This window comes from Drosophila montana, unplaced genomic scaffold (assembly GCF_035044405.1).
Source record: "Drosophila montana isolate Dmon_TW-CO22-7 unplaced genomic scaffold, ASM3504440v1 contig_413_1, whole genome shotgun sequence".
In the NCBI taxonomy this organism is placed as follows: Eukaryota; Metazoa; Arthropoda; class Insecta; order Diptera; family Drosophilidae; genus Drosophila; species Drosophila montana.
The window spans coordinates 227493-237897 of record NW_026998750.1 but is presented as its reverse complement, the minus strand read 5'-3'; the positions used below and the strand labels follow the sequence as shown (position 1 = coordinate 237897).

The following is a 10405-nucleotide window of genomic DNA, read 5'->3' as shown; positions in this document are numbered from 1 at the left end:
AACGCCGTTCCAGACAAGAGATGAGACCGATTTTTTGAGAAGCAAAACATTTACATTATGGAAGCGCGTACATATATTAAAAAAAGACTGTTAATTTAAAAAAATAAATATCATCAAACCCCTTAAGTACAATGAAGCGACTGCTCTAACTTCAAGTATCATAATGAGTAATGTCGAGTACATATTCTTTTGTTTAAGTTTGGTAAGGACGGCACCAAATGTTATTTAAAGTTTGAATGGTTTAAAAAAAATATATATATATAAATTTTGGCGGAAGATAAGTTTGACCATTACAGAAACAGTGTGTCCCAAATGATGTGCGCTTTAATTATTGTAAAATATTACGGTAATAACAAAACCAATTTTTAAAAATCAAACAATAGTTTTACTTTTTATTGAAGAAGTTCAAGTATCTCCTTCACTCAAAGCTAGGGATGTATAACACTTATCGATTAGTGGGTAATCGACTGATAATCGCAGCCTTACTATATTATCCTTGTTATTAAGCAATAGTCTCTTATCTTAAATAAGCTATATCTGAAATTGCTTCTAACAAAAATAATTAAATGAAATTATTATTTTTATCGAAACAAATTAACAATTAAATATGTAAAAGCAACCAAAATGCTTCAGTTAACTTGGAAATTACGGAGTCACAAGCTTCTAAGTTTGACTGGGAATTTTTTAAAGATAGAGCGGCTTTTGCTACATATGTATATTTTTACAAAAAAATTAAAAAGAGCAAGAGCTGCCGTCTTCACCGGCAGGGCTCGCAGCAGTGGCTCCAATACTGTTTACATGCCCAAAATAAACGTAATAAAAAAATAAAGTATTCATATAGTTAATACTAAATGCATTTTACTTATTAAATAACAGTTATTCTAACTATTATTACTATTTATTGTTAATTATAGGCGACTGGTATTATTTAAAAGTGGCTGCCACGCGCAGGCGGCAATGATATAAACATATTTATTTTCAAAATTTTGTATATGGGATAAAACTATATTCATTTATTTGTCACCTGCGTCTGTCATCAAATCGTTTTCGCGTCTTCACCCTGCAAAAAAAGATATAAAATTGTTAATAATGTTAAATGTTAATTTATTGAATGTATTTGTGTAAGTATTATTGAATATTTCCGAGTAGGAAGTTAATAGTGGGTGAGATAAGGATGTCGGGCAGGTGCACATCAGAATTTGCGTGTTGGTAAGAACTCATGATGGCGAGGACTCCTTTAGGGTGAATCTTATCATCAGTTCACCATAGGCATGTTTGCAGATTGTCTGTTCGAAACGTAACCGAAATGCAATACACGCTCACACAACCTCCCATTTGTTTTGATGGACTTGCCAAATTTACGTACATAAATGGCAAGGGATTTCAAAAGTGGTTAAACCAAGGCAACGCAGTAAATTTTTTTGAAATAATAGTGGAAGATATGTAAGGATACGGTGAAAACTCTCCTGGGTGGATGGCAACCATCGAGTAATTTTTTCCCGCTCAAGAAGAGTGTTCTTATAACGGGGGTCGCCTCATTAATATTTGTTCATACAAATGTTCGGCAAAGAGAGGTGTCCGCTTAATTGGAGTATTCGTAAGAAAAATGTTCACTGAATAACAAATAATGTGGTTATTTTTTAATTTTGGTTGATTCTGATTCAGTTAGTGCCACCAGTGCCAATTTGGCTCTGCCAAGTAGGGATGGGTATCGGCATGAAATATCGATATTGACATTTGAAATGAATGAAAAAGAATTTAATAGCGCAATAACTATCGGCCAGGTAGCATTGACTGTCAACATATTTCAGTAAAATTATGGATACAAAGGTAATTTTTCGTTTTCGTCCCCCCACATAAGAACTATCACTCGTACATATGTACCTTGCACGCATATACTTATACACTGTTTTGTAAATTATATAGTTTATAGTTTTGTATGCACGCATATACATATTAATGAGTATTTCATCAAATTTTTTCCTTTTAACGCCTGCACATGTTTGTATGTATATACAAGCTCATTGTTTGCAAACATACATAGGTATGTATGTAGCAGGGGACGTAAGCATTACTATTATATTACAAAAATAAAAATGTTGCTTGTTTTTTATATTATTTTTAACAATTAGATGGATTGTATTTTATTATTTGCAGATGACTATGTCACTTAATATATCTTAAGAAGCCGCGGAAAGTTCAAGAGCGACCCAAGGCGACGGCGAGGTCAATGAATGTTTGTGGCGACATTTATCTCTCAGATGCGTCTGGCCGAGCACAAGAAATTCTGCATTTACGTTAAGCCGCCAGAATGCGCGTAAGTTTTACATAGCCCACAAAACCTTTAAAACTCTCAAAATATTTCTTGTACACTCTGCAGATGTGGTCGTGTATTTGTTCAGACCCATCAGCTGTTATGGCACATGAATACACACTGGCAAACGACTTTATAATTTCAGGCTTGCAAGCATTATCGGTAAGTACTCATCAGTCGCTATTTATTTTACTTAAAAATAATTTATGTTTCCCATAGCATAAATACCAAGGAGAGCCTTTTCAAATGTAATGTGTAACTTAAAATATTTACTTATTCAGAAATTCCCCAATACACACGATTGAAAGAGCGCACGTGTAAGTCTTCTGAAATCCACATAGTAATCTGCAAGCTAACATTTTCACTATTTATTACAGTTGTGATCTGTGAGGCAAAGGAATTGTAGACGCCTATAAAACACAGTTGTATGCTGTGACGCACGAAAAGTGCGGGCCCTGGAAGCCTTGGACATGGAGACGACAGGACGTATTAAGGCTGACGTTATTGTTATTATATGATGGTTATTGGCTTGTTGCTTGTGGCTTAGGCCTTGTACAAATAGTCTTAGCTTATATTTGAAAATATTTAATAAGTTTTGTTCTTAATATTTTTTGATTCAAAATACAAAAAATATATGTTAAATTACTTTTGAATGTAAGATGTAAATTGGGAAACTCCACCAGCATGTGTGGTATAATCTCGAAAAAGGGTTGTATGATATTCTGATTGACTTACACTCATTTTAAAATATCTAAGTGAAGATGTCAGGTTCATTATAGTGTGGGAAGATATTAATTTTCAACGTGCGGGAATGGGCTGAAAATGGATCAATTAAAAGCAAAAACGCCTGGCCCTCAATTTATAAATTTTTGAATTTATTTATTTATTTTTAAAAATTATAGAAGGTAACTACATTTGATAGCTTTTGTTAATATTGTATAATTAAAGTATAATTAACATTAAACATTTTTGTTTTAATGAATATTTCTGTACTTTGTTATATAAACACATATAAGGCTTACATGAATTATAAAATATTTTTTATTTTTTAAATTATCTTATAATTGAAAACCAAACATTGCAAATGCAGAGTTATTTTTGTTTCATACATATTAAATACACAATAACTTCCGCAAAATCGAAAATTCGATATTTATAATGACTCGTCATCAATAGTTAACAACTCTCATTCGCGCATCTCGAAGCGATGACGATAGTTCAAAACTATCGGAAATGCATCGTCAAGATGTGCGTCAGATTAGCAACGGTGACTTATAGCATTTCTCCACTGGGCTTAAAAATGTCACATTTTCAAGTTTTACATATTGGTGTTCCACCGGTTTTCGGTAACATGTGAGTGGCAAAAGTACTGTTTCTTTAAATAAACAGCTGATCGAGTTGCTTTAATTTACATAAGCGCCGCACAGATTTCTTTCCAAAAGTAAAATAATACGGCCCCGAAGTAGGGGCTCCGTTTAATAGACCCTTTGCGGGATTTGGCCAACTTTATATGTTAAAAACTGTGGGACTATTAAAATTTAAAATTATAATTTAAAGTTACCGCTTGCCTTCGTTTCAATATCAGCTGGTTTATGTTTACATTTTTCACAAAATCGATAGAAATCTCGATTAATCATCGCAAAATACACGAAATGTTCGGGGCGAATTTACACATTTTTAAAAAATGTGACATTTTCAGAAATGTGTTCAGTGGGCAGAGGCTATTAGCGTCGATTTTTGGAAATTGGTTCCGGAGGCGGAATCACTCACTTTTAAATGAATTGATTTATATTTTAAGCGCAAAACCAAATAAATTTTAATGCAGAATTGTAAATTATTAAATTATTTACTGTCTACATCCTTTTTAATAATATGGGTAAACCAATATATCAGGTTTCAGCTTTCTTTAAAGTACCTAATTCAGGGATAGGGGCCTTGAAAACCACATATACAAGATTAAAACCTATAGTTTCACCTAACCAATGTTTAAAAAATTATAAAAATCGATTATAACGTTATTGAAATATTTGAACAACAGTGTTAGCCCCATACAAAATGCCCGGAAAATTAGCATTGCATTTAAACCCTGAAAGGGTTTCAGGGAAAATCCCCCAATGCACGCTATATCAATTCGAAGATAAATATTTAAGGAAGCGTTAGGCATTTGTTCGAAACAAATTGATAAGCCAGTTTTTAAGAAAAATAATATATTGTTCTTCCGAACTACCAGTTCCAAGGTGAACTGAACCACTGCTTAGTTTCAGGGATGATCAATTTTTTACAGCATTGAGCAGGAACAAATGAATTTGAATTATTTGTATATGTTAATAAAGTAAGACTTTGAAATAATAGGCCTTTTGCAATAAAACAAGCTTCTTAGTAAAATATTATGCTTCTATATTAGCACTAACCAAATGACATTAGACTGGACAAACCGTACATTTGGTGGTGTCAAGCGTTTTAAGTGCGGCTGGTCCAAAGTCGCCTTCGTTTTTGTTCGGGTTCGAGACATGCCCGTATGCTCTCACAGCAAGAGAGTAAGAATACATATGACCTGTGTCGTAGAACGGCATCGCTGTCTTTTTACTCGCTCACTCTATAGGAAACTGGTTTGGCTTACTCTCATCCATATGATTTGTGCGATAGAACGGCATCTCTGTTTTTTATGTCGCTCTCACTATAGAAAACTGTTTGGCTTACTCTCAGTACTCTCTCATTATGTCTAGGGATCGTTTAAATGTGTGTGTGTGCATATGTCCGCACAAGCAAAACTGCGCACAATTTAAATTTTTTCTCAAATGTCGGAGGCATTTCTTTCCTTTTGAAGGCCTGCCTGTGACAAGATTTGAAGTTTTTGTGATTTCTGAATTCCGAGCTGTACACACAGACACAAAAGTGTGTAAAGGCAGATCATGGGTGGGAAAAAAATTTCATTATTGGCACGCGGGTGACGCGCGCCCTTCTTTTTATACCCTGATCCCAAAGAAAATGGGTAAAAAGGGTATAATGTATTTGTGCTAATGGATGTAACAGGCAGAAGAAAGCATCTCCGACCCCATAAAGCATATATATTCTTGATCAGCATCAATAGCCGAGTCGATCTAGCCATGTCCTTCTGTCTGTCCGTCCGTTTGTCCGTATGTATCTCAGAACCTATAAGAGCTAGTGACTTGAAATTGTAGCTGCAGGTTCACCTGGTGCCCGCGCAGATCGAGATTGTTTCCGATATTCGATAACTTGCCCCGTTTCCAAGTAATCGATAAAAATCGATATCGAAATACTGTTTTTTGAGCAATTTTGGTAAATAATAAGAGCTAGAGTCACCAAACATGACATGTAGCTTCTAGAATAGTATATATGTATATATCAAGTATCTTTTATTTTATAGCTATAACCACCATCCCGCTACTACCTCATACCTATAAATCAAGTAAATAAACCTATTTATGATGCCCGCCAATATATAATATTCCACAATTTAAATGCAATTGTCATTTTGAGAATACACGAATATTTTATAGTATAATACAATAAGATCTACTGTTGATCATAAAGATCGGTTATGAAACACAAAAGAAAATGTGTTTTGGCTGCCCACGTGTATTCCAAGAATTTCTGTATACATGTACACACACAAATTCATACGCGTCTGCTTTGAATTCTATCAACAGCATTGCAATTGCGATTGCATTGTTTTTTGTGCTGCTATTTTAATTCGTTTTTTTCTCATAAAGACTCAACTATTGGTGTGGCTGGTGAGTAAAAGCGGCGGAAAGTAGTGCGGTCTGTTGCGAGTTCAAACCCTGCCAAGGGAATTTTTTTAAATTTATCTTTATTACTAATAAGCAAACGAGCGCATAACGCGAGCAGCATTTGGGGTTGGAATAAGAGGGTTCAGGGTATCCCCTAGTCGGGGGCTCCCGACTAGAACCTCTTACTTGTTTTATATTATTTTCAATAATTAGGTGGTTTGTATCTCGGATATTCTCAAGAAATCCCAACGAGGGCGCAGATACATATATGGCCAGACATCTTGGTTAAGTATAATCTTAAGTATATCTTGGTAAGTATAAATCAGCTTATCTGGTTCTCCTTGGTTCTCCTTGAGATGTTGTAGATGTTGAAAGTTATGTGCGCACGTGTTAGCAGCAGCAAGCTCAAATACCAAGAATTTCTGTGTGCATGTACACACACACACATTCATGCACGTCTGCTTTGAATTCTATCAACACCATTTCAATTGCGATTGTATTGTTTTCTGTGCTGCTATTTTAATTGGTTTTCTTCTCAGTGCGTCCCAATTATTGGTGTGTAATTGTATTGTATGTGTATTGGCGGCAAGTGGTGCAGAATGTAGCGAGTTCGAACCCTATGGAGGGAACTTTGTTTTGTTTTTTGGCTGGTGTGGCTGTTGAGTAGAGGAGGCATCAAGGGAACTTTTTTTTTTTAATTTATCTTTATTATTACTAAAGCAAACGAGCGCGTAGCGCGAGCTGCATTTGGGGTTGGAATAAAAGGGTTCAGGGTATCCCCTAGTCGGGAGCTACCGACTAGAACATCTTACTTGATAACATTAGACAAGAATGTGACATATGACAAACAAATTTAAGAAATGTGGACAGTGGAATTAGGCAAATAATCGCCAGTCAATGTATACATATTTTTTAAACTAGATTTCAAATAATTTTAAAAAACATAAATTATTTTAAGAACATCCAGTCGATCATCAGCTTTCGCAGCGTTCGGACGTGTTATCTTAATCCGCTATGCCGTTTCGCATTTGTGTTGAGTGCAGTACTGAGGTATCAGCAGCTCAGCTGAGAAACTTTGATGCTATCCAGTGCTCTTCGATTTGCCGCAGAGTTTTTCATATTGCGTGCATTGAGTTATCAACGGAGGCCTTAAAGCTTTTAACACACTTGCCAAATCTGTTATGGCAGTGTGACTACTGTGTCGTGTCTAATGATTCTCATATGAAAATTGATGAACTTAGCGCTAAAGTGTTAAACTTTAAGAAACTTTATGACGGTCCAGAGGCGGTGTTGAGATATGCTGCTAACAATCTTAAAGTTAATATTGATGCCATTACGGGCTTCAAGCTGAACTAAATGCGGATTTATCATCAATGCGATTTGTCAACTTTAAGCTGGGGGTTCCTGAGCCATTACTTGCAAAAGTGTATAACACTTCGTTTTGGCCTTTATCAGTAAAAGTGTCTATTTTCGTGCACAGGCCTAAATCTGCGAACGATGATACTGCAATAAATCTGGAAGCAGCTGTTCGCCCACGCACATTTTCGCCGATCGAACAAGTTTTCGCTAACATTTCGCATATTGCAAAAAACCCGCAGTGATTGACGCCAGTGAGAGCGGACTACCACGCATGCTTTACCCTGCTTCGTCAGTACAACAACTTTTTCGTCTCATTTCGCTGCACTCGGCTCCATTCGATATTTGGATTGCTAACCTGCTGCATGCTGCAGCTACTCTTCACACACTCTCTTTATCAGAGCGCTGCCCTTATCTTCGAGTGGCGTTCTCTTCACCGGACTGCGTTTTGGCAAGAGGCTTTACGATTATCTTATAAGGCCATCCCTTCCCTTGCGTTGGCCACTCTCCTCGCTTGGATTATTTGGAGTTCTGGAGGGCTTTGATTGGGCTACGATTTGTTGTTCTTTATCGGCGCCAGTGCGGCAACTAGCTAGTCGCTCTTCTGATACCCTTCACGTCTTGGGAAATAGTTCCTTAATATCATCACACCATTCAATTGTGCCTGCGTTAATGCTGGATTCAGATAAAGCTACTGCTAGTCTAAAGATTTATTATCAGAACGTAGAATGCGAACCAAAGTGCTTCACTTGGCAACATCCCAATGTGATTTTGATGTCATAATTGAGACATGGCTCAACTCGGACTTCTATCACACTGAATTTTTTGATACCAGAACCTTTCGTGTCTTTCGTAAAGACAGAGACGCTGTGAAAGTACAGCGCTCGAGAGGGGGTGGTTTTATAATAGCTGTGCGACACACATGCGATGTCAAATGCTACGGCTAAATTACGATGATTCTACACTGGACTAGTTGGCCGTGCTTGTGGTCGGCGGCACTGACACTATTTGTATATGTGTCTCATATATACCGCCAAATAGCCCTTTCGAGCTATACAAAGCGCACGTAGACAACATTCGCAGCATTCACCAAAGTGTGGACACCCGATGGTCGCTATGCGTTATGGGAGATTTCAACCTTGGCAAACTGGCATGGTCGTCCTTTTCTAATTCCACATCCTATCTGCCATCCGATGTTCATCATCCACACGAAATTGTTGTTATTGATGAATTATGTAGTATGAGCTTATCCCAAATTAATACAATTTTCAATCAATTGCATAAAATATTAGATCTAGTTTTTCTGAAGTTAGATGTTAATTTTAATTTAAGTAAATGTTTAAACCCTCTAACTAGCAGTGACATGCATCATTTTCCTATCCTATTGTTAGTCAAATTTTAAAAAAGATATTCTCTACATAAGCGAGAGTTCAAATTTTTAAACAAATTTTTCTATAGCCAATATATACTACATATCGATGATGGGATTAAGACTTGCCCAAAAAAGTTTTGGTCGTTTGTCAATTTGAAAAGAACAACCTCCTCGATTCCGTCAACTATGACACTTGGGACGCTGTCAGCTAATTCGGATTTAGGAATAGCAGATCTCTTTGCCAGATATTTTAGCACGAACTTTCAAAAATGTTATAACTGCGACGAGGGTTCTTCCCTTAGCTCCATTCCTAACATTTTAAATTTATGAAATGTTATATTTTCTATGCAGCCGCTAGGAGCCTTAATAACTCTTCTCAATCGGACTGTGATGGTATATCAGCACTTCTTCTAAATCCGTGTATAACATCTCTTTATGAGCCTTTACAAATACTTTTCGCCAAATCCCTCTGTGCAGGAGTATTTTTCAAAAAGTGGAAAAATGCTACAATCACGCCAATTTTTAAAGATGGTAGGAAATGCGATATTCGTATAATTACGGGCATTGCAAAACTAAGTAATATCTCTAAATTATTCGAGCGTATGGTCGTCAAACATATCTCCTTTGTAATTAAGCCGTATATGGATCCTAGACAGCATGGCTTCTCGCCGTGCAGATTTACAGTGACCAGTGTACCAGTGTATCCAGAGCTTTGAGCGTCGTTGTCAGGTTGATGCAGTGTATACTCTAAAGCCTTCGATAAGGTCAGTCATGTCGTTCTCGTTAAGAAACTGTCTAGGCTGGGGTTTCACGCTTCTTTATTAAGCTGGTTAAAATCCTATCTACCTACCGTCATTATCGTGTACGCATCAACAATACTTTGTCCGCACCTTATGTCGCATCTTCGGGGGTACCTCAGGGGAGTTGTCTTGGTCCGCTTCTATTTAACTTGTTTATTATTGATATAGGGAGTTGCTTCCGTTCGTCCGATTATCTATTATTTGCCGATGACCTTAAAATATTCAAATGCATTTCGTCTCAGCATGATGTAATGGTTTTGCAGAAGGACCTACACAACAATTGTCTGAATGGTGTAGACATAACCAGTTACCACTGAACTTAGCTAAATGCTATCACATCATATTTAGCAAATGTTTTTATGCCATTCTTTCATCCATTAATGGGCTAGAACTTACTCGTAAATCAAAACCTTTGGACTTAGGAGTAATTTTCGATTCTGTTGCTGGGTCAGACGCGTCTGTTAAATTTTACCACAAATATCTCAAACATTCATTATCGTCGCCTTGGGTCGCTGTTACACTTTGCGTGTTAACCTGCGTGACTGCGATCTGCAAAAATTCAAATTGCAATTGAGAAAACTACCTATTTTCGTAGATTAGCTGATTGATCGTGGCGGGTGCTAACATTTTAACCAAGATTTCTGGCCATATATATTCTCCCTCGTTGGGATTGCTTGGGGAACCACATTTAATAGCTTACATTAATCACAAAATATTCAAGTTAAATTTACAATTAAATGTATATTTAATAATTGAAAACAAAATATTGCAAATGTCAATAGTATTTTTGGTATTTTAGTTTCATACATTT

At 36.4% G+C, this 10405-nt stretch overlaps 2 long non-coding RNA genes across 6 annotated transcripts; one reads left to right on the top strand and one right to left on the bottom strand.

The window, feature by feature from the left end:
* Nucleotides 1-362: 362 nt before the first annotated feature.
* On the bottom strand, nt 363-2162 carry LOC135439552 (uncharacterized). The gene is made up of 2 exons (XR_010438091.1): nt 1367-2162; nt 363-1060 (listed from the first exon to the last, which is right to left on the bottom strand). It is a non-coding gene; the product is annotated as an uncharacterized LOC135439552 (long non-coding RNA).
* LOC135439551 (uncharacterized) lies at nt 506-2959 on the top strand. 5 transcript variants are annotated; one of them, XR_010438085.1, is made up of 6 exons: nt 506-813; nt 915-1830; nt 2158-2317; nt 2381-2476; nt 2534-2631; nt 2692-2959. It is a non-coding gene; the product is annotated as an uncharacterized LOC135439551 (long non-coding RNA). The 5 variants fall into 5 exon arrangements; XR_010438088.1 differs by lacking the exons at nt 506-813; nt 915-1830 and adding exons at nt 1851-1880; nt 2021-2044; XR_010438087.1 differs by lacking the exons at nt 506-813; nt 915-1830 and adding exons at nt 1854-1880; nt 2021-2064.
* Nucleotides 2960-10405: the final 7446 nt, after the last annotated feature.